Source organism: Cherax quadricarinatus, chromosome 3 (assembly GCF_038502225.1).
Source record: "Cherax quadricarinatus isolate ZL_2023a chromosome 3, ASM3850222v1, whole genome shotgun sequence".
In the NCBI taxonomy this organism is placed as follows: domain Eukaryota; kingdom Metazoa; phylum Arthropoda; class Malacostraca; order Decapoda; family Parastacidae; genus Cherax; species Cherax quadricarinatus.
This window is the reverse complement of record NC_091294.1, coordinates 51,056,454-51,083,092: the sequence shown is the minus strand read 5'-3', so window position 1 is coordinate 51,083,092 and position 26,639 is coordinate 51,056,454.

The following is a 26,639-nucleotide window of genomic DNA, read 5'->3' as shown; positions in this document are numbered from 1 at the left end:
CAGTAACAACAGTGAGACAGTAACAACAGTGAGAAGAGTGACAACAATGAGACAGTAACAACAGTGAGACAGTAACAACAGTGAGACAGTAACAGTGAGATAGTAACAACAGTGAGACAGTAACAACAGTGAGACAGTAACAACAGTGAGAAGAGTGACAACAATGAGACAGTAACAACAGTGAGAAGAGTGACAACAATGAGACAGTAACAACAGTGAGACAGTAACAACAGTGAGACAGTAACAACAGTGAGACAGTAACAACAGTGAGAAAAATGAAAACAATGAGTCAGTAACAACAGTGAGACAGTAACAACATTCACATAGTAGCAACAGTGAGACAGTAACAACAGTGAGACAGTAACAACAGTGAGAAGAGTGACAACAATGAGACAGTAACAACAGTGATACAGTAACAACAGTGAGACAGTAACAACAGTGAGAAGAGTGACAACAATGAGACAGTAACAACAGTGAGACAGTAACAACAGTGAGACAGTAACAACAGTGAGAAGAGTGACAACAGTGAGACAGTAACAACAGTGAGACAGTAACAACAGTGATAAGAGTGACAGCAATGAGACAGTAACAACAGTGATACAGTAACAACAGTGATAAAGTAATAACAGTGAGATAGTAACAACAGTGAGACAGTAACAACAGTGAGACAGTAACAACAGTGAGAAGAGTGACAACAATGACACAGTAACAACAGTGAGACAGTAACAACAGTGATACAGTAACAACAGTGAGACAGTAACAACAGTGAGAAGAGTGACAACAATGAGACAGTAACAACAGTGAGACAGTAACAACAGTGAGACAGTAACAACAGTGAGAAGAGTGACAACAGTGAGACAGTAACAACAGTGAGACAGTAACAACAGTGATAAGAGTGACAGCAATGAGACAGTAACAACAGTGATACAGTAACAACAGTGATAAAGTAACAACAGTGAGATAGTAACAACAGTGAGACAGTAACAACAGTGAGACAGTAACAACAGTGAGAAGAGTGACAACAATGACACAGTAACAACAGTGAGACAGTAACAACAGTGAGACAATAACAACAGTGAGATAGTAACAACGGTGAGACAGTAACAACAGTGAGACAGTAACAACAGTGAGAAGAGTGACAACAATGACACAGTAACAACAGTGAGACAGTAACAACAGTGATACAGTAACAACAGTGAGACAGTAACAACAGTGAGAAGAGTGACAACAATGAGACAGTAACAACAGTGAGACAGTAACAACAGTGAGACAGTAACAACAGTGAGAAGAGTGACAACAGTGAGACAGTAACAACAGTGAGACAGTAACAACAGTGATAAGAGTGACAGCAATGAGACAGTAACAACAGTGATACAGTAACAACAGTGATAAAGTAACAACAGTGAGATAGTAACAACAGTGAGACAGTAACAACAGTGAGACAGTAACAACAGTGAGAAGAGTGACAACAATGACACAGTAACAACAGTGAGACAGTAACAACAGTGAGACAATAACAACAGTGAGATTGTAACAACAGTGAGACAGTAACAACAGTGAGACAGTAACAACAGTGAGACATTAACAACAGTGAGACAGTAACAACAGTGAGACAGTAACAACAGTGAGACAATAACAACAGTGAGACAGTAACAACAGTGAGACAGTAACAACAGTGAGACAGTAACAACAGTGAGAAGAGTGACAACAATGAGACAGTAACAACAGTGAGACAGTAACAACAGTGAGACAGTAACAGTGAGATAGTAACAACAGTGAGACAGTAACAACAGTGAGACAGTAACAACAGTGAGAAGAGTGACAACAATGAGACAGTAACAACAGTGAGAAGAGTGACAACAATGAGACAGTAACAACAGTGAGACAGTAACAACAGTGAGACAGTAACAACAGTGAGACAGTAACAACAGTGAGAAAAATGAAAACAATGAGTCAGTAACAACAGTGAGACAGTAACAACATTCACATAGTAGCAACAGTGAGACAGTAACAACAGTGAGACAGTAACAACAGTGAGAAGAGTGACAACAATGAGACAGTAACAACAGTGAGACAGTAACAACAGTGAGACAGTAACAACAGTGAGAAGAGTGACAACAGTGAGACAGTAACAACAGTGAGACAGTAACAACAGTGATAAGAGTGACAGCAATGAGACAGTAACAACAGTGATACAGTAACAACAGTGATAAAGTAACAACAGTGAGATAGTAACAACAGTGAGACAGTAACAACAGTGAGACAGTAACAACAGTGAGAAGAGTGACAACAATGACACAGTAACAACAGTGAGACAGTAACAACAGTGATACAGTAACAACAGTGAGACATTAACAACAGTGAGACAGTAACAACAGTGAGACAGTAACAACAGTGAGAAGAATGACAACAATGAGACAGTAACAACATTGAGAAGAGTGACAACAATGAGACAGTAACAACAGTGAGACAGTAACAACAGTGAGACAGTAACAACAGTGAGACAGTAACAACAGTGAGACAGTAACAACAGTGAGACAGTAACAACAGTGAGACAGTAACAACAGTGAGAAGAGTGACAACAATGAGACAGTAACAACAGTGAGACAGTAACAACAGTGAGACAGTAACAACAGTGAGACAGTAACAACAGTGAGACAGTAACAACAGTGAGACAGTAACAACAGTGAGAAGAGTGACAACAATGAAACAGTAACTACAGTGAGACAGTAACAACAGTGAGATAGTAACAACAGTGAGACAGTAACATCAGTGAGACAGTGACAACAATGAGACAGTAACAACAGTGAGAAGAGTGACAACAATGAGACAGTAACAACAGTGAGACAGTAACAACAGTGAGACAGTGACAACAGTGAGACAGTAACAACAGTGAGAAGAGTTACAACAATGAGACAGTAACAACAGTGAGACAGTAGCAACAGTGAGACAGTAACAACAGTGAGATAGTAACAACAGTGAGACAGTAACAACAGTGAGACAGTAACAACTGTCAGAAGAGTGACAACAATGAGACAGTAACAACAGTGAGATGAGTGACAACAATGAGACAGTAACAACAGTGAGACAGTAACAACAGTGAGACAGTAACAACAGCGAGACAGTAACAACAGTGAGACAGTAACAACAGTGAGAAGAGTGACAACAATGAGACAGTAACAACAGTGAGACAGTAACAACAGTGAGACAGTAACAACATTGAGATAGTAACAACAGTGAGACAGTAACAACAGTGAGACAGTAACAACAGTGAGAAGAGTGACAACAATGAGACAGCAACAACAGTGAGACAGTAACAACAGTGAGACAGTAACAACAGTGAGAAGAGTGACAACAATGAGACAGTAACAACAGTGAGACAGTAACAACAGTGATACAGTAACAACAGTGATAAAGTAACAACAGTGAGATAGTAACAACAGTGAGACAGTAACAACAGCGAGACAGTAACAACAGTGAGAAGAGTGACAACAATGACACAGTAACAACAGTGAGACAGTAACAACAGTGATACAGTAACAACAGTGAGACATTAACAACAGTGAGACAGTAACAACAGTGAGACAGTAACAACAGTGAGAAGAATGATAACAATGAGACAGTAACAACATTGAGAAGAGTGACAACAATGAGACAGTAACAACAGTGAGACAGTAACAACAGTGAGACAGTAACAACAGTGAGACAGTAACAACAGTGAGACAGTAACAACAGTGAGACAGTAACAACAGTGAGACAGTAACAACAGTGAGAAGAGTGACAACAATGAGACAGTAACAACAGTGAGACAGTAACAACAGTGAGACAGTAACAACAGTGAGACAGTAACAACAGTGAGACAGTAACAACAGTGAGAAGAGTGACAACAATGAAACAGTAACTACAGTGAGACAGTAACAACAGTGAGATAGTAACAACAGTGAGACAGTAACATCAGTGAGACAGTGACAACAATGAGACAGTAACAACAGTGAGAAGAGTGACAACAGTGAGACAGTAACAACAGTGAGACAGTAACAACAGTGAGACAGTGACAACAGTGAGACAGTAACAACAGTGAGAAGAGTTACAACAATGAGACAGTAACAACAGTGAGACAGTAGCAACAGTGAGACAGTAACAACAGTGAGATAGTAACAACAGTGAGACAGTAACAACAGTGAGACAGTAACAACTGTGAGAAGAGTGACAACAATGAGACAGTAACAACAGTGAGATGAGTGACAACAATGAGACAGTAACAACAGTGAGACAGTAACAACAGTGAGACAGTAACAACAGCGAGACAGTAACAACAGTGAGACAGTAACAACAGTGAGAAGAGTGACAACAATGAGGAAGTAACAACAGTGAGACAGTAACAACAGTGAGACAGTAACAACATTGAGATAGTAACAACAGTGAGACAGTAACAACAGTGAGACAGTAACAACAGTGAGAAGAGTGACAACAATGAGACAGCAACAACAGTGAGACAGTAACAACAGTGAGACAGTGACAACAGTGAGAAGAGTGACAACAATGAGACAGTAACAACAGTGAGACAGTAACAACAGTGAGAAGAGTGACAACAGTGAGACAGTAACAACAGTGAGACAGTAACAACAGTGAGACAGTAACAACACTGAGACAGTGACAACACTGAGACAGTGACAAACACTAATGGACATGCAGTGACCACACAACAGTGAAATGCCGTTAATTAATGAAGATATGCAATTAGAGTTGTGAAGGACGTTCTATTTTTGGTGTTAAATTAACATTGTGAAGGACGTTCTATTTTTGGCGTTAAATTAACATTGTGAAGGACGTTCTATTTTGGCTAGTGTGTTAATGTTGCGAAGGACGTTGTTTATAGTGATGCATGCAATGTACTCTGGCAGACTATTTTTAATCTGTAAACTGTGACTATATGCTAAGTTAGTCATAATTATAAACACTTATATATATATAATAATGTGATGTGGTATAGTTTGATGAAGACAGCTGCCACTAGCAACACTCTCTTTACCTGAGTATAAGAACAAAATATGTATTTAATAAACGTACTGAAAATTCTTTATCGATCCTTAAATCTAAATGCCGGGTGCTGTCTATTTTGAAGCTGTCGATGTTCATTCTAAATTCTTCCTGTTTATGCAAACAGTTTACATAGATGGGGGATACATCAGAATGTGAACTTGTGGCAATTGGTGTGCCACAGGGGCCTGTACTGGGCTCCTTATATTATTATAAAAGGTAAACAAAGACACGTGTGTAACATGTAGGTATCTATACTGACAAAGTGTTTCGCCTCCACAACGATCTTCTTCAGTGAAATACAGACGTTTGTAACATTGAAGATAGTAGAAGTAGAGGAGTAGGATACTGACCACCTGTCAAACCTGACAGACTGATCACCTTAAAATAACCTCATTGTTAAAATCACGTGTATCTGACTGAAGAAACCAGCTGTGTAAGACAAGTACAACCTAACAGTTGTACTTGTCTTACTCATTATTGGACTCATTGTTGCTTACAGTCCACATAAATGTCTTAATCAAATTAAGAGTATATAATGCTGACAAACTGATGACTGACAAACATGTGGTTCACTTGAGAATCTTTATTTGAATGACATAGATGACTAAATAAATAAATAGCAACAGAAGCAAATTTGGCGATGACGCTTAAATAAGTCGTCGAATAATTTATGATGAGAACAGTAAAGAATAAGACATATGTGCAACACTTGTTGATATTTTATTACCAAAACGTCTGACCTGTATAACAGGCTTCTTTAGTCGAATACAGTGACTAACATAGCGGAAATAATTGAAGCAGTGGTGATTTTGAGGTGTTGAGTCCCTCAGTCTTGATAAAAGTCTTTCAGTACCATAGCGTTGATCACTCAGAAGTAGAGGCATAATGAGAGCGCTAAATATACTTGACAGAAGTGACGTGTGATAGTTCGAGATGGCATCACAAAGAGTGAGGCCAACTATAAGGCCTACTGGCCCATACTAGGCAGGTCTTTCTCCAGCTCAATCCTTCTCACGACACTGATGGCATGTATTCGATTAATCAACGTCTCTCACATATAAGAACATAAAAACATAGAAATGAATTGTAGCCCAGTGCTGTCTCCAACACTCCAGTGCTGTCTCCAACACTCCAGTGCTGTCTCCAACACTCCAGTGCTGTCTCCAACACTCCAGTGCTGTCTCAAACACTCCAGTGCTGTCTCAAACACTCCAGTGCTGTCTCAAACACTCCAGTGCTGTCTCAAACACTCCACTGCTGTCTCAAACACTCCAGTGCTGTCTCAAACACTCCAGTGCTGTCTCAAACACTCCAGTGCTGTCTCAAACACTCCAGTGCTGTCTCAAACACTCCACTGCTGTCTCCAACACTCCAGTGCTGTCTCAAACACTCCACTGCTGTCTCCAACACTCCACTGCTGTCTCTAACACTCCACTGCTGTCTCTAACACTCCACTGCTGTCTCTAACACTCCACTGCTGTCTCTAACACTCCACTGCTGTCTCTAACACTCCACTGCTGTCTCTAACACTCCACTGCTGTCTCTAACACTCCACTGCTGTCTCTAACACTCCACTGCTGTCTCTAACACTCCACTGCTGTCTCTAACACTCCACTGCTGTCTCTAACACTCCAATGCTGTCTCCAACACTCCACTGCTGTCTCTAACACTCCACTGCTGTCTCTAACACTCCACTGCTGTCTCCAACACTCCACTGCTGTCTCTAACACTCCACTGCTGTCTCCAACACTCCACTGCTGTCTCTAACACTCCACTGCTGTCTCCAACACTCCACTGCTGTCTCTAACACTCCACTGCTGTCTCTAACACTCCACTGCTGTCTCTAACACTCCACTGCTGTCTCAAACACTCCACTGCTGTCTCTAACACTCCACTGCTGTCTCTAACACTCCACTGCTGTCTCTAACACTCCACTGCTGTCTCAAACACTCCACTGCTGTCTCTAACACTCCACTGCTGTCTCTAACACTCCACTGCTGTCTCTAACATTCCACTGCTGTCTCTAACACTCCACTGCTGTCTCTAGCACTCCACTGCTGTCTCTAACACTCCACTGCTGTCTCCAACACTCCACTGCTGTCTCTAACACTCCACTGCTGTCTCTAACACTCCACTGCTGTCTCCAACACTCCACTGCTGTCTCAAACACTCCACTGCTGTCTCTAACACTCCACTGCTGTCTCTAACACTCCACTGCTGTCTCCAACACTCCACTGCTGTCTCAAACACTCCACTGCTGTCTCTAACACTCCACTGCTGTCTCTAACACTCCACTGCTGTCTCCAACACTCCACTGCTGTCTCAAACACTCCACTGCTGTCTCTAACACTCCACTGCTGTCTCTAACACTCCACTGCTGTCTCCAACACTCCACTGCTGTCTCAAACACTCCACTGCTGTCTCTAACACTCCACTGCTGTCTCTAACACTCCACTGCTGTCTCCAACACTCCACTGCTGTCTCAAACACTCCACTGCTGTCTCAAACACTCCACTGCTGTCTCAAACACTCCACTGCTGTCTCAAACACTCCACTGCTGTCTCAAACACTCCACTGCTGTCTCAAACACTCCACTGCTGTCTCAAACACTCCACTGCTGTCTCAAACACTCCACTGCTGTCTCAAACACTCCACTGCTGTCTCAAACACTCCACTGCTGTCTCAAACACTCCACTGCTGTCTCAAACACTCCACTGCTGTCTCAAACACTCCACTGCTGTCTCAAACACTCCACTGCTGTCTCAAACACTCCACTGCTGTCTCAAACACATCACTGCTGTCTCTAACACATCACTGCTGTCTCCAACACTCCACTGCTATCTCAAACACTCCACTGCTGTCTCAAACACTCCACTGCTATCTCAAACACTCCACTGCTGTCTCAAACACATCACTGCTGTCTCAAACACATCACTGCTGTCTCAAACACATCACTGCTGTCTCAAACACATCACTGCTGTCTCAAACACATCACTGCTGTCTCAAACACATCACTGCTGTCTCCAACACTCCACTGCTGTCTCAAACACTCCACTGCTGTCTCAAACACTCCACTGCTGTCTCAAACACTCCACTGCTGTCTCAAACACTCCACTGCTGTCTCAAACACTCCACTGCTGTCTCAAACACTCCACTGCTATCTCAAACACTCCACTGCTGTCTCAAACACTCCACTGCTGTCTCAAACACTCCACTGCTATCTCAAACACTCCACTGCTGTCTCAAACACTCCACTGCTGTCTCAAACAATCCATTGCTGTCTCAAACACTCCGCTGCTGTCTCAAACACTCCACTGCTGTCTCAAACACTCCAATGCTGTCTCAAACACTCCACTGCTGTCTCAAACACTCCACTGCTGTTTCAAACACTCCACTGCTGTCTCAAACACTCCACTGCTGTCTCAAACACTCCAATGCTGTCTCAAACACTCCACTGCTGTCTCAAACACTCCACTGCTGTCTCAAACACTCCACTGCTGTCTCAAACACTCCACTGCTGTCTCGAACACTCCACTGCTGTCTCCAACACTCCACTGCTGTCTCAAACACTCCACTGCTGTCTCAAACACTCCACTGCTGTATCAAACACTCCACTGCTGTCTCAAACACTCCACTGCTGTCTCAAACACTCCACTGCTGTCTCAAACACTCCACTGCTGTCTCAAACACTCCACTGCTGTCTCAAACACATCACTGCTGTCTCTAACACATCACTGCTGTTTCAAACACATCACTGCTGTCTCAAACACATCACTGCTGTCTCAAACACTCCTCTGATGTCTCAAACACTCCACTGCTGTCTCAAACACATCACTGCTGTCTCAAACACATCACTGCTGTCTCAAACACATCACTGCTGTCTCAAACACATCACTGCTGTCTCAAACACATCACTGCTGTCTCAAACACATCACTGCTGTCTCAAACACTCCACTGCTGTCTCAAACACTCCACTGCTGTCTCAAACACTCCACTGCTGTCTCAAACACTCCACTGCTGTCTCAAACACTCCACTGCTGTCTCAAACACTCCACTGCTGTCTCAAACACTCCACTGCTGTCTCAAACACTCCACTGCTGTCTCAAACACATCACTGCTTTTTCAAACACATCACTGCTTTTTCAAACACATCACTGCTGTCTCAAACACATCACTGCTGTCTCAAACACCCCACTGCTGTCTCAAACACTCCACTGCTGTCTCAAACACTCCACTGCTGTCTCAAACACATCACTGCTGTCTCAAACACATCACTGCTGTCTCAAACACATCACTGCTGTCTCAAACACATCACTGCTGTCTCAAACACATCACTGCTGTCTCAAACACATCACTGCTGTCTCAAACACATCACTGCTGTCTCAAACACATCACTACTGTCTCAAACACATCACTGTTGTCTCAAACACATCACTGCTTTCTCAAACACGTCACTGCTGTTTCAAACACGTCACTGCTGTCTCAAACACATCACTGCTGTCTCAGACTCATCACTGCTGTCTCAAACACATCACTGCTGTCTCAAACACATCACTACTGTCTCAAACACATCACTGCTGTCTCAAACACTCCACTGCTGTCTCAAACACTCCACTGCTGTCTCAAACACTCCACTGCTGTCTCAAACACTCCACTGCTGTCTCAAACACTCCACTGCTGTCTCAAACACTCCACTGCTGTCTCAAACACTCCACTGCTGTCTCAAACACATCACTGCTGTCTCAAACACATCACTGCTGTTTCAAACACATCACTGCTGTCTCAAACACATTACTGCTGTCTCAAACACCCCACTGCTGTCTCAAACACTCCACTGCTGTCTCAAACACTCCACTGCTGTCTCAAACACATCACTGCTGTCTCAAACACATCACTGCTGTCTCAAACACATCACTGCTGTCTCAAACACATCACTGCTGTCTCAAACACATCACTGCTGTCTCAAACACATCACTGCTGTCTCAAACACATCACTGTTGTCTCAAACACATCACTGCTTTCTCAAACACGTCACTGCTGTTTCAAACACGTCACTGCTGTCTCAAACACATCACTGTTGTCTCAGACTCATCACTGCTGTCTCAAACACATCACTGCTGTCTCAAACACATCACTGCTGTCTCAAACACATCACTACTGTCTCAAACACATTACTGCTGTCTCAAACACATCATTGCTGTCTCAAACACATCACTGCTGTCTCAAACACATCACTACTGTCTCAAACACATCACTGCTGTCTCAAACACATCGCTGCAGTCTCAAACACATCACTGCTGTCTCAAACACCCCACTGCTGTATCAAACACTCCACTGCTGTCTCAAACACATCACTGCTGTCTCAAACACTCCACTGCTGTCTCAAACACTCCACTGTTGTCTCAAACACATCACTGCTGTCTCAAACACATCACTGCTGTCTCAAACACATCACTGCTGTCTCAAACACATCACTGCTGTATCAAACACTCCACTGCTGTCTCAAACACATCACTGCTGTCTCAAACACTCCACTGCTGTCTCAAACACTCCACTGTTGTCTCAAACACTCCACTGCTGTCTCAAACACTCCACTGCTGTCTCAAACACTCCACTGTTGTCTCAAACACACCACTGCTGTCTCAAACACTCCACTGCTGTCTCAAACACATCACTGTTGTCTCAAACACGTCTTGTTATATTACTGATGTACAATACCGTCAGAATGACTAATAAGACGCACGTGCAACACTTGTTTACAACATCTTGATTCAGAAGACGTAATCTACAGCTTTATTGCCCTACACCTTATTCCTATTTTTGTTGTGTAAGAAGAGCTGAATTAGAGATAGACCTGCCTAGCATGTGCCGGTAGGATTAGGACCTTGTATGTTGAAACATAGTATAAAATATCGACAAGTTGATGAGTAAGACACATGTGCAACAGTTGGGTATCTTTATTGCTGGAACGTTTCGCCTACGTGGTAGGCTTCTTCAGTCAAATACAGAGAAGAATGTATTTTAGGCAGCAGGAGTAGTGAGATAAAGATGATGTAATCAGTGCATCAACCTTGGAGAAATAGTGTGAGATGGTCAGTCTTTCAGCCTGGAGAAGAGTTCAGGTCCATAATCTGGAAGGATATGAAACTGAAGCTTGAGAATGGAGTTTTAAATACTGTCCACACCTCACCCTCCAGAGTATTTAAGACTCTGGTCCCATGCTTCACTTACATATCCTTCCAGACCCCGGAGCTCAACTCTTTTCCAGGCTAAGGGACTGACCACTTCAAACCTATTTCTCCAAGGGTTGGACTGATTACGTAATCTTTACCTCGCCACTACTCCTGCTGCCTACAATACATTCTCCTCTGTATGTGACTGACGAAGCCTACCGTGTAGGCGAAACATTTCAACAGTAAAGATACCCAACTGCTGCACATGTATCTTACTCATCGAAGAGAACCTTACACTTTCTTGCATTGAACTTCATGTCACTTCTCCGACCCAAACATCAGCCAGTCCAGGTAGTCTAGTAGCCTTCTTGTGTCCTTATCAGAAATTAATTGGCGTCCTATTTTAGAGTCATCGGCAAACTTGTGTTTCTCCTTATCCCCTCATCTACGTAGTTCATGTAGAAGAAACAAACAACGGATCTCTGTTACAAGTGGTACAGTCTATTTCTCACCATTTACACAAACTTTCTCTTGCCTATCTGTCAGCCATATGCCTCAACCTAGGAGAAAATTTCTCCTTTGCCATGTGCCGCTAATTTCTTTATTAGTCTTATTTTTTGAACTTTATCAGAGGCGGCACTGGAGTCCGAATACACATGATCGCATTCTTTATGTTCGTCTACTGCCTCGAATATCTTGCTGAAAAAGTTTAGTAAACTCATGAGTCAAGAGCGCTCCGTTGTACATCCATACTGAGACTCGTTGATCAAATTATGTTTCAGTGGGGCCTCGTACTGTATGAACAGTATTTAATTACATCAACTTTCTGATAATTGAGGATTGGCTCATTGGTCTATAATCTAAAGCTAAGGATCTATCTCCCGCTTCGTAATTGGTATCACTTTGCCATTCTCAAACAGCTCATAATGGTCCGGTGACTTTAGTTTCACTCTATGAAGTTGTCTGAGGACCACGTAACTAACCATTTTGTTACTGCATAATTTATTTTCGTCTTGACCTTTATAATTATTGATTTCTAGGATATCGTTGTATTCTTTTGTGTAAACACAAAGTGTTGAAGACGGTACTCAGTTCCTTGTCACTAATAATAAGTTGACCGGAGTTACCTTTAAGTGGGCCGGTCTTTTTTTTTTTTTAATCTTATTCCTATATAACTGAAAGAAACTTTTAAGGTTGGTCTTTGAATCATTGACAATTTTAATTTCGTATTCTCTGTTAGTTTTCCTTATTCTTTTATTGACTTGTCTTGAAATGAATATTCCAGTCATTAAAGTGACCTTTAGTTCGCCTGTAAATGTCTGTCTTTGTTCAAGAGATGTTTTATCTATTACTTATTCATATTTCATCTAAATCCTCTAATAGGAATATATGCAGCTTGTCCAGCTTGTACAGTGTTATAGATGGTCATATCGGCAGCCATCACCAGTGTCTCCCAGCCTCCCTCAGCATACTCTCAAGTTATCCCGGTCTACACTACTTATTCTTCTACTTGTAGCTATTATATACCATTTTCATCATACTTAGGTGATTCCGTAAACCAGCACAAAAACTGGGAACTTTAACCCTGTTATTTTGGTAAGATAATGCCATGACATACTGAGAGTAAGTGATTTATGATTTATATCTCTCAAGCTCGTCATTAACCTCAAGATTATTTACCAGAAAATACACGTTTGCCAGGTACAAGTCCAGCAGATTATTTCCTTTAGTTGGTTCTGACACAAACTGTTTAAAGAATCCATCCTGAACTATTTCAAGAAATTCACTAGACTTTAGATTTCTTGACAAACTCATCCAGTCAATCTGGCTCAAGTTAAAAATCTCCCACTAAAACTAAATTTTCGTTTCTAGATGTCTTAGCTTTACATGGCAATAAGTTCACCCAGGTCACTATGTAGGTTGAGGATGTCTGTAGACTTCGCCTAGGATTAACTTTTCATGCTCTTCGAGAAACTGCAGTCGAATAGATTCTGCGTCTGTCCCTCCCGCCTTTATATTGTTTCTGGAGTAACCATTTAAGTTCTCCCTAACGTACACAGCTCTGCCATCTTTTCTGTGTTGACCACCAGAGTGTAATAGTTTTATACCCTATTTGTAGCATTCAGCAAGCATGACCCTATTTTTCACATTAAATCACCTCTCTGTTATTGCTTTAACATCTACGTTCATTGCATGTCTAATCAGTTTTGGTTCGTTTACTTTATTTCTTCCACTCCGCTTTATTTGTGGGTTAGAAAGTGGGGAAGATGTTCACTCGTTAGCTCCCTTCTGCCGTGCAGAGACAGCTAACGTATAACAACGTTTAATTACGTATAAAAATGTAATTACTCCTCAAGCTGTGGTCACATGGTGTGAGCGTGATCAACACTCAAGCTGTGGTCACATGGTGTGAGCGTGATCAACACTCAAGCTGTGGTCACATGCTGTGAGCGTGATCAACACTCAAGCTGTGGTCACATGGTGTGAGCGTGATCAACACTCAAGCTGTGGTCACATGGTGTAAGCGTGATCAACACTCAAGCTGTGGTCACATGGTGTGAGCGTGATCAACACTCAAGCTGTGGTCACATGCTGTGAGCGTGATCAACACTCAAGCTGTGGTCACATGGTGTGAGCGTGATCAACACTCAAGCTGTGGTCACATGGTGTGAGCGTGATCAACACTCAAGCTGTGGTCACATGGTGTGAGCGTGATCAACACTCATGCTGTGGTCACATGGTGTGAGCGTGATCAACACTCAAGCTGTGGTCACATGATGTGAGCGTGATCAACACTCAAGCAGTGGTCACATGGTGTGAGCGTGATCAACACTCAAGCTGTGGTCACATGGTGTGAGCGTGATCAACACTCAAGCTGTGGTCACATGGTGTAAGCGTGATCAACACTCAAGCTGTGGTCACATGGTGTAAGCGTGATCAACACTCAAGCAGTGGTCACATGGTGTGAGCGTGATCAACACTCAAGCAGTGGTCACATGGTGTGAGCGTGATCAACACTCAAGCTGTGGTCACATGGTGTAAGCGTGATCAACACTCAAGCTGTGGTCACATGGTGTGAGCGTGATCAACACTCAAGCTGTGGTCACATGGTGTGAGCGTGATCAACACTCAAGCTGTGGTCACATGCTGTGAGCGTGATCAACACTCAAGCTGTGGTCACATGGTGTGAGCGTGATCAACACTCAAGCTGTGGTCACATGGTGTAAGCGTGATCAACACTCAAGCTGTGGTCACATGGTGTGAGCGTGATCAACACTCAAGCTGTGGTCACATGCTGTGAGCGTGATCAACACTCAAGCTGTGGTCACATGGTGTGAGCGTGATCAACACTCAAGCTGTGGTCACATGGTGTGAGCGTGATCAACACTCAAGCTGTGGTCACATGGTGTGAGCGTGATCAACACTCATGCTGTGGTCACATGGTGTGAGCGTGATCAACACTCAAGCTGTGGTCACATGCTGTGAGCGTGATCAACACTCAAGCAGTGGTCACATGGTGTGAGCGTGATCAACACTCAAGCTGTGGTCACATGGTGTGAGCGTGATCAACACTCAAGCTGTGGTCACATGGTGTAAGCGTGATCAACACTCAAGCTGTGGTCACATGGTGTAAGCGTGATCAACACTCAAGCAGTGGTCACATGGTGTGAGCGTGATCAACACTCAAGCAGTGGTCACATGGTGTGAGCGTGATCAACACTCAAGCTGTGGTCACATGGTGTAAGCGTGTTCAACACTCAAGCTGTGGTCACATGGTGTGAGCGTGATCAACACTCAAGCTGTGGTCACATGGTGTGAGCGTGATCAACACTCAAGCTGTGGTCACATGGTGTGAGCGTGATCAACACTCAAGCTGTGGTCACATGGTGTGAGCGTGATCAACACTCAAGCTGTGGTCACATGGTGTGAGCGTGATCAACACTCAAGCTGTGGTCACATGGTGTGAGCGTGATCAACACTCAAGCTGTGGTCACATGGTGTGAGCGTGATCAACACTCAAGCTGTGGTCACATGGTGTGAGCGTGATCAACACTCAAGCTGTGGTCACATGCTGTGAGCGTGATCAACACTCAAGCTGTGGTCACATGGTGTGAGCGTGATCAACACTCAAGCTGTGGTCACATGGTGTGAGCGTGATCAACACTCAGGCTGTGGTCACATGCTGTGAGCGTGATCAACACTCAAGCTGTGGTCACATGGTGTGAGCGTGATCAACACTCAAGCTGTGGTCACATGGTGTGAGCGTGATCAACACTCAAGCTGTGGTCACATGGTGTAAGCGTGATCAACACTCAAGCTGTGGTCACATGGTGTGAGCGTGATCAACACTCAAGCTGTGGTCACATGCTGTGAGCGTGATCAACACTCAGGCTGTGGTCACATGCTGTGAGCGTGATCAACACTCAAGCTGTGGTCACATGGTGTGAGCGTGATCAACACTCAAGCAGTGGTCACATGGTGTGAGCGTGAACAACACTCAAGCTGTGGTCACATGGTGTGAGCGTGATCAACACTCAAGCTGTGGTCACATGGTGTGAGCGTGATCAACACTCAAGCTGTGGTCACATGGTGTGAGCGTGATCAACACTTAAGCTGTGGTCACATGTTGTGAGCGTGATCAACACTCAAGCTGTGGTCACATGGTGTGAGCATGATCATCCCGCTCTTAACATGCATCAGTGACGTTATACAAGCCATTAAGATGAACACAACAGTGTTAATACTGTCTTGAAAACATGTCGTGCGCTGGGTATTGATTCCTGCCAGAGACTCGTAGACAGAAACACAGGTAATTGTATACAGAGATATCTGTGTACAGAGATACTTGGGTCCACACAGTTACTTGTGCACAGACAGAGATACTTCTGTGCAGAGATACTTGTGTACAGACTATGAAATTTTTGTACAGACAAAAATACCTGTGTACGGACAAAGATACTTGTGTACAAATACCTTGGTACAAACAGCGATACATGTGTACAAACAGAGATATTTGTAAACAAACAGTGATACTTGGGTACAAACAGAGATACTTGTGTGCAAACATACTTGTGTACAGAGATATTTGTTGTGCAAGAATGGTATATAATACCGACAAGATTAATTAAGACACATGTGCAACATCTGGGAATCTCCAGGACTATGGTGCTCTTCGCACCTACTCCTAGGTTGAGGGACTGATTACCTCATCTTCTGTACATAGTTCTACTGTCTTCAAGTTATGTCCTGGAATTTGTATTGATAAAGCCACTGGATGGCGAAACGTCTACAATAAAGATACCCAGATGTTGCACATGTGTCTTAATTTCATCAGAGATATTTGTGTACCGACTGATGTACGTGTGTACAGACAGCGATACGTGTGTATAAACAAAGATACTTGGGTACATACAAATATACAAAGGCACAGATACGGGAACACAAATATGAAAATTAGCACAAACAAAGATGTGGACACATACGAGACACAGAAAGAGATAAAGAGTCAAACATACAAATGAAGACAAATATAGTAATATACATAGATAAAGTGAGGCAGGAACAGACAGATAGAAGAACACAGAATAATATAAAGAAATACAACACACATACAGCGGATATAAATAAATATACACAGCCATGGGAAACAGGGAAACAAGTAAATACAGACATACACACAGATGTTTACACTTGGGACACCTGGACCGCAAGAAGAGCAGAGTACTGAAGTAAACACATGCAACACATGTAACACATGCGACACATGTAACACATGCGACACATGTAACACATGTAACACATGCGACACATGTAACACATGCGACACATGTAACACATGTAACACATGCGACACATGTAACATATGCAGCATATGTAACACATGTAACACATGCGACACATGTAACACATGTAACACATGCGACACATGTAACATATGCAGCATATGTAACACATGTAACACATGCGACACATGTAACACATGTAACACATGCGACACATGTAACATATGCAGCATATGTAACACATGCGACACATGTAACACATGCGACGCATGCTACACATGTAATATATGCGACACATGTAACATATGCAGCACATGTAACACATGCGACACATGTAACACATGCTACACATGTAACACATGCTACACATGTAACACATGCTACACATGTAACACATGTAAGACATGTAGCATATGTAACATGTAGCATATGTAACACATGTAACACATGTGACATATGTAACAAATGCGATGCATGTAACACATGTAACACATGTAACACAAGCGACACATGTAACATATGTAACACATGTAGCATATGTGACACATGTAACACATGCGACACATGTAACACATGTAACATATGTAACACACGTAGCATATGTGACACATGTAACACATGCGACACATGTAACACATGTAACATATGCGACACATGTAACACATGCGACACATGTAACACATGCGACACATGTAACACATGTAACATATGCGACACATGTAACACATGCGACACATGTAACACATGCGACACATGTAACACATGTAACATATGCGACACATGTAACACATGCGACACGTGTAACACATATAACATATGCGACACATGTAACACATGCGACACATGTAACACATGCGACACATGTAACACATGTAACACATGCGACACATGTAACACATGTAACGTATGCGACACATGTAACACATGCGACACATGTAACACATGCGACACATGTAACACATGCGACACATGCAACACATGCGACACATGTAACACATGCGATACATGTAACACATGTAACATATGCGACACATGTAACACATGCGACACATGTAACACATGCGACACATGTAACACATGCGACACATGTAACACATGTAACATATGCGACACATGTAACACATGCGACACATGTAACACATGCAGCACATGTAACACATGCGACACATGTTACACATGCGACACATGTTACACATATAACATATGCGACACATGTAACACATGTAACGTATGCGACACATGTAACACATGCGACACATGTAACACATGCGACACATGCAACACATGCGACACATGTAACACATGCGACACATGTAACACATGTAACATATGCGACACATGTAACACATGCGACACATGTAACACATGCGACACATGTAACACATGCGACACATGTAACACATGCGACACATGTAACACATGTAACACATGCGACACATGTAACACATGTAACGTATGCGACACATGTAACACAAGCGACACATGTAACACATGCGACACATGTAACACATGCGACACATGCAACACATGCGACACATGTAACACATGCGACACATGTAACATATGCGACACATGTAACACATGCGACACATGTAACACATGCGACACATGTAACACATGTAACATATGCGACACATGTAACACATGCGACACATGTAACACATGCGACACATGTAACACATGTAACATATGCGACACATGTAACACATGCGACACATGTAACACATGCGACACATGTAACACATGCGACTCATGTTACACATGCGACACATGTAACACATAACATATGCGACACATGCAACACATGCGACACATGTAACACATGCGACACATGTAACACATGTGACATATGTAACACATGTAACATATGCGACACATGTAACACATGCGACACATGTAACACATGTAACATATGCGACACATGTAACACATGCGACACATGTAACACATGCGACACATGTAACACATGTAACATATGCGACACATGTAACACATGCGACACATGTAACACATGCGACACATGTAACACATGTAACATATGCGACACATGTAACACATGCGACACATGTAACACATGCGACACATGTAACACATGCGACTCATGTTACACATGCGACACATGTAACACATATAACATATGCGACACATGCAACACATGCGACACATGTAACACATGCGACACATGTAACACATGTGACACATGTAACACATGTAACATATGCGACACATGTAACACATGCGACACATGTAACACATGCGACACATGTAACACATGTAACATATGCGACACATGTAACGCATGCGACACATGTAACACATGCGACACATGTAACACATGTAACATATGCGACACATGTAACACATGCGACACATGTAACACATGCGACACATGTAACACATGCGACACATGTAACACATGTAACATATGCGACACATGTAACACATGCGACACATGTAACACATGTAACATATGCGACACATGTAACACATTCGACACATGCAACACATGCGACACATGTAACACATGCGACACATGCAACACATGCGACACATGTAACACATGCGACACATGTAACACATGCGACTCATGCAACACATGCGACACATGTAACACATGCGACACATGTAACACATGCGACTCATGTAACACATATAACATATGCGACACATGTAACACATGCGACACATGTAACACATGCGACACATGTAACACATGCGACACATGTAACACATGCGACACATGCAACACATTCGACACATGTAACACATGCGACACATGTAACACATGTAACATATGCGACACATGTAACACATGCGACACATGTAACACATGCGACACATGTAACACATGCGACACATGCAACACATTCGACACATGTAACACATGCGACACTTGTAACACATGTATCATATGCGACACATGTAACACATGCGACACATGTAACACATGCGACACATGTAACACATGCGACACATGTAACACATGCGACACATGTAACACATGCGACACATGTAACATATGCGACACATGTAACACATGCGACACATGTAACACATGCGACACATGTAACACATGCGACACATGTAACACATGCGACACATGTAACACATGCGACACATGCAACACATGCGACACATGTAACACATGCGACACATGTAACACATGCGACACATGTAACACATGCGACACATGCAACACATGCGACACATGTAACACATGCGACACATGTAACACATGCGACACATGTAACACATGCGACACATGTAACACATGCGACACATGTAACACATGCGACACATGTAACACATGCGACACATGCAACACATGCGACACAAAGTCGTCCTTGATGGGTAATGCACAAATTTTATTTGGTGAAAATCGGAAGTGACTTACCCACAAGATTTTGTTAACACAAAACACCAACAGCAGTTGGGATAATACTAAGGCATGTGTCGTACACATGATACCAAGGCATGTGTCGTACACATGATACCAAGGCATGTGTCGTACACATGATACCAAGGCATGTGTCGTACACATGATACCAAGGCATGTGTCGTACACATGATACCGAGGCATGTGTCGTACACATGATACCAAGGCACGTGTCGTACACAATACTAAGGCATGTGTCGTACACATAATACTAAGTCATGTGTCGTACACATAATACTAAGGTATGTGTCGTACACATAATACTAAGTCATGTGTCGTACACATAATACCAAGGCATGTGTCGTACACATGATACCAAGGCATGTGTCGTACACATGATACCAAGGCATGTGTCGTACACATGATACCGAGGCATGTGTCGTACACATGATACCAAGGCACGTGTCGTACACATAATACTAAGGCATGTGTCGTACACATAATACTAAGGTATGTGTTGTACACATAATACTAAGGCATGTGTCGTACACATAATACTAAGGCATGTGTCGTACACATAATACTAAGGCATGTGTCGTACACATAATACTAAGGCATGTGTCGTACACATAATACTAAGGCATGTGTAGTACACATAATACTAAGGTATGTGTTGTACACATAATACTAAGGCATGTGTCGTACACATAAATATCTAGAGACATCTCATGCGGTGGAAAGATGTTGTATTAGTCAACATGGAACCAGATTTGAAAAGACGCCATTTCCTGGTTCAGAAAGCTGACAATTATAACATGCACCACCGTTGTTCATATGATCCATGAATATACTTGCCAGAGACTTATAACCTTGATGAACCCGTCTCTTCCATAGTTCAGCACTTACTACAACTACTGCGACGACTCTCCCTCCAGTACTTATACTAAGACTCCAGTTTTTCATACGTATGTATTTGAAGTGATGCAGATACCAGGACAGAAACACCTTCAGTAAAGCTGTCCCAGGTGTATGCATTCATGTGTATTTCCCTCTAGTTGTCAGCATCGACTGCATATTACTACAACTGTCGTAATGTTAGGAACAACATAAATAGATTAAGATCAATTACATGTACATTTAACGTAAATATGAAAATGAAAATGAAATGAAAATGTTTATTTCCTTGCTCAGCTTACATTGTGTGGTTTGTATATTATAAAATATTAATTACAAAGAAAGCCACTAACATGCCTAGGCCGGGTCACCACGACTTGGGAAAGACCCGGCCCGGGAGAATACCCGCGAATAAAAAAAAAAAAATTGGGGGCAGACTAATCCTAATTCTTACTGTACACAGGTTATGGAGCAGTACATTTTAATATACATTACTGCATATTGATATAAAAGTCAGGTAACTAAAGTAATTATCATCAATTAGATTGATGATAGTAAGGTAGTACAAAATATATAATATTATAGTTAATAAATTTAGCAATGGAGATGGTTTTATCTCGGCATGATACAATGTTTCTATAAAACCTCCTATATTGGAAGAGCATTTCAGGCAAACTTAGGACTAACTTAAGATTAATTAGGCAATAACTATATTAGGAATTTTATATTTACAGTTGTTTAAACTAGTGTAAGTGTATAATAGTGAGAATCACAGACATCGAGAGTAAAACTATTTTGTTTTGGATGTGTTTACGATGAGGATGATGTGTGTTAGGGAGATAAGGTGCTTCTTAACAGTAGTTTTGAAAATGGTGATCGAGTCTGCGGTTCTAGAGTTTTCTGGCAGGGAGTTCCAGATTTTAGACCCTTTTATGTACATTGAATTTTGTAGAGATTTAGCCGGACACAAGGAATGTTACAGAGATTTTTGTGCCTGGAATTGTCTATGGGTCCTGTTGCAACTATCAAGAAAGTGTTTTAGTTCAGGGTTAATATTAGAATTTATGGTTCTGTAAATGTAGGTTGCACAGTAGTAGTTGTTGATGTTCTGTACAGTAAGTTTAGGTCTTTGAAGAGTGGGGGAAGGGGGGTGTTGTCTAGCATTCGATTGCATGATAATTCTTATTACGTTTTTTCTTGGGTTATTATTGGCTTTAGGTGGGTTGCTGCTGTTGATCCCCAGGCACAAATAGCATAGGTGAGGTAGGAATAGATGAGTGAGTACAGATGATTGTGGTTTACCTGGAGTTTACCTGGAGAGGGTTTCGGGGGTCAACGCCCCCGCCGCCCGGTCTGAGACCAGGCCTCATGGTGGATCAGGGTCTCATCAACTAGGCTGTTACTGCTGGCTGCACGCAAGCTAACGTATGAACCACAGCCCAGTTGGTCAGGTACTGACTTTAGGTGCCTGTCCAGTGCCTGCTTGAAGACAGCCAGGAGTCTATTGGTAATCCCCCTTATGTATGCTGGGAGGCAATTGAACAGTCTTGGGCCCCAGACACTTATTGTGTTGTGTCTTATCATGCTAATGGCACCCCTGCTTTTCATCGGGGGAATGTTGCATCTCCTGCCGAGTCTTTTGCTTTCATATGTAGTGGTTTTCGCGTGAAGGTTTGGTACCAATCCCTCCAGGACCTTCCAAGTGTATATTATCATGTATCTCTCTCGCCTGCGTTCGAGGGAATACAGATAAAGGACCTTCAACCGTTCCCAGTAGTTTAGGTGCCTTATTGCACTTATGTGTGCAATGAAAGTTCTTTGTACACTCTCCAGGTCTGCAATGTCTCCAGCCTTGAAGGGGGCCGTTAGTGTACACCAGTATTCCAGCCTAGGGAGCACAAGCGATTTGAAGAGAATCATCATGGGCTTGGCATCCCTAGTTTTGAAGGTTCTCATTATCCATCCTATCATTTTCCTAGCAGATGAGGTAGATACATTGTTGTGGTCTTTGTGAACATTAAAATGCTCACAAGATCCTCTGACATTATCACTCCCAGGTCCTTCACATTACTTTTCCGCTCTATTGTATGGTTAGAATTTGTGGTATACCCTGACACATTTTTAATTTCTTCAAGTTTTCCATATCTGAGTAGTTGAAATTTCTCCTCGTTGAACTTTATATTGTTTTGAGTGGCCCATTCGAAGATTTGGTTGATGTCCGCTTGAAGTCTCGCAGTGTCTTCGACGAAGGTCACTGCCATGGTGATCCGGGTGTCATCCGCAAAGGAAGACACGGAGCTATGGTTTACATCTCTGTCTATGTCAGAAATGAGGATGAGGAATAGAATGGGAGTGAGTACTGTGCCTTGTGGAACAGAGCATTTCACCATGGCTGCCTGAGACTTTACTCTGTTTACTATTACTCTTTGTGTTCTATTTGTCAGGAAGTTGTAGATCCATCTACCAACTTTTCCCGTTATTCCTTTATCCCGCATTTTGTGTGCTATTACACCATGGTCACACTTCTCTAAAGCTTTTGCAAAGTCTCTGTATACTACATCTGTATTTTGTTTATCCTCTACAGCATCCAGGACCTTGTCATAGTGGTCCAGTAGCTGCGACAAGTAGGACCGACCTGCTCTTAACCCGTGTTGCCCTGGGTTGTGTAACTGATGAGTATCTAGCTGGTTGGCTATATTGCTTCTCAGAACCCTCTCAAAGATTTTTATGATGTGGGATGTTAGTGTTTCGGTCTGTAGTTCTTTGCAATTGCTTTACTGCCACCTTTGTGGAGTGGGGCTATGTCTGTTGTTTTTAGTGTGTGCGGGATGACCCCTGAGTCCATGCTCCCTCTCCACATAATGCTGAAGGCACGCGATAGGGACTTCTTGCAATTTTTGATGAACACAGAGTTCCACGAGTTGGGGCTTGGGGCAGTGTGCATGGGCATGTTATTAATTGCCTCTTCAAAATCTTGAGCAGTTAGAATAATATCCGAGAGTTTTGGGATGACCAAATTTTGGGTTTCATTCATAAAGAATTCATTTGGATTGTCGAGCCTTAGAGTGGGCAGTGGATTGCTGAACAGAGTCATATTGGGACTTTAGTATCTGATTCATTTCTTGGCTATCATCATCCCATTCCGCCTAAGCAGGGGCCCAATACCGAATGTTGTTTTTTCCCTTAGATTTGGCATAAGAGAAGTATTTTTTTTTTTAATTTCCTTTATGGCTTTTAGTTCTTCGTGTGATTCTTGTCTCCTATAAGATTCCTTCAGCTTAAGTTCAATATTTGCAATTTCATTGACAAGTGCCTCCCTTCGTATTTCAGATATTATGACCCCACTCAGCAGCTCTGTGACTCTTCGCCTTCGTCTCCATAGGGAACGTCTCTCTCTTTCTAGTTTAGATCTTCTCTTCTTTTTCCTAATGGAATGTGACTTGAGCAGATCTCAGGAACCACAGAATTCATTTTTTCAAAGCAAATGTTCGGATCTGTGTTGTTTAGGATATCTTCCCAGCTTGTTTCTTTTAGGACATGGTTTACTTGATCCCATTGTATGTTTTTGTTATTGAAATTGAATTTCGTGAAGAGATCTTCATGACTGCTCACATTTTGCTGGTCCGGAGCCCTGTGCATACATGTCTGTGCCTCTATTATGTTGTGATCTGAGTGAATTGTCTTCGATGCAGTCATATTAGGTATCAGATCATCATTGCTGTTGATGAGGTCCAGCGTGTTTTCTAGTCTTGTATGCTCTACTATTTGCTGGTTTAAGGTGAATGTGGTGCAGAGATTTAATAGTTCGTGTGTGTGTGAATTTTCATCTGAGTTGCCTCCCGGGGTAATCTCTGCTAAAATATTGTTTGCTATACTCCTCCATTTTAGGTGTCTCAGGTTGAAATCTCCTAGTAGCAAGATGTTTGGCGCATGAGTTGGGAGATTTTCCAGGCAGTTTACCTGGAGTTTACCTGGAGTTTACCTGGAGAGAGTTCCGGGGGTCAACGCCCCCGCGGCCCGGTCTGTGACCAGGCCTCCTGGTGGATCAGAGCCTGATCAACCAGGCTGTTACTGCTGGCTGCACGCAAACCAACGTACGAGCCACAGCCCGGCTGGTCAGGAACCGACTTTAGGTGCTTATCCAGTGCCAGCTTGAAGACTGCCAGGGGTCTGTTGGTAATCCCCCTTATGTATGCTGGGAGGCAGTTGAACAGTCTCGGGGCCCTGACACTTATTGTATGGTCTCTTAACGTGCTAGTGACACCCCTGCTTTTCATTGGGGGGATGTTGCATCGTCTGCCAAGTCTTGTGCTTTCGTAGTGAGTGACTTTCGTGTGCAAGTTCGGTACTAGTCCCTCTAGGATTTTCCAGGTGTATATAATCATGTATCTCTCCCGCCTGCGTTCCAGGGAATACAGGTTTAGGAACCTCAAGCGCTCCCAGTAATTGAGGTGTTTCATCTCCGTTATGCGCGCCGTGAAAGTTCTCTGTACATTTTCTAGGTCAGCAATTTCACCTGCCTTGAAAGGTGCTGTTAGTGTGCAGCAATATTCCAGCCTAGATAGAACAAGTGACCTGAAGAGTGTCATCATGGGCTTGGCCTCCCTAGTTTTGAAGGTTCTCATTATCCATCCTGTCATTTTTCTAGCAGATGCGATTGATACAATGTTATGGTCCTTGAAAGTGAGATCCTCCTACATGATCACTCCCAGGTCTTTGACATTGGTGTTTCGCTCTATTTTGTGGCCAGAATTTGTTTTGTACTCTGATGAAGATTTAATTTCCTCATGTTTACCAAATCTGAGTAATTGAAATTTCTCATCGTTGAACTTCATATTGTTTTCTGCAGCCCACTGAAAGATTTGGTTGATGTCCGCCTGGAGCCTTGCAGAGTCTGCAATGGAAGACACTGTCATGCAGATTCGGGTGTCATCAGCAAAGGAAGACACGGTGCTGTGGCTGACATCCTTGTCTATGTCAATTATGAGGATGAGGAACAAGATGGGAGCGAGTACTGTGCCTTGTGGAACAGAGCTTTTCACCGTAGCTGCCTCGGACTTTACTCTGTTGACGACTACTCTCTGTGTTCTGTTAGTGAGGAAATTATAGATCCATCGACCGACTTTTCCTGTTATTCCTTTAGCACGCATTTTGTGCGCTATTACGCCATGGTCATACTTGTCGAAGGCTTTTGCAAAGTCTGTATATATTACATCTGCATTCTTTTTGTCTTCTAGTGCATCTAGGACCTTGTCGTAGTGATCCAATAGTTGAGACAGACAGGAGCGACCTGTTCTAAACCCATGTTGCCCTGGGTTGTGTAACTGATGGGTTTCAAGATGGGTGGTGATCTTGCTTCTTAGGACCCTT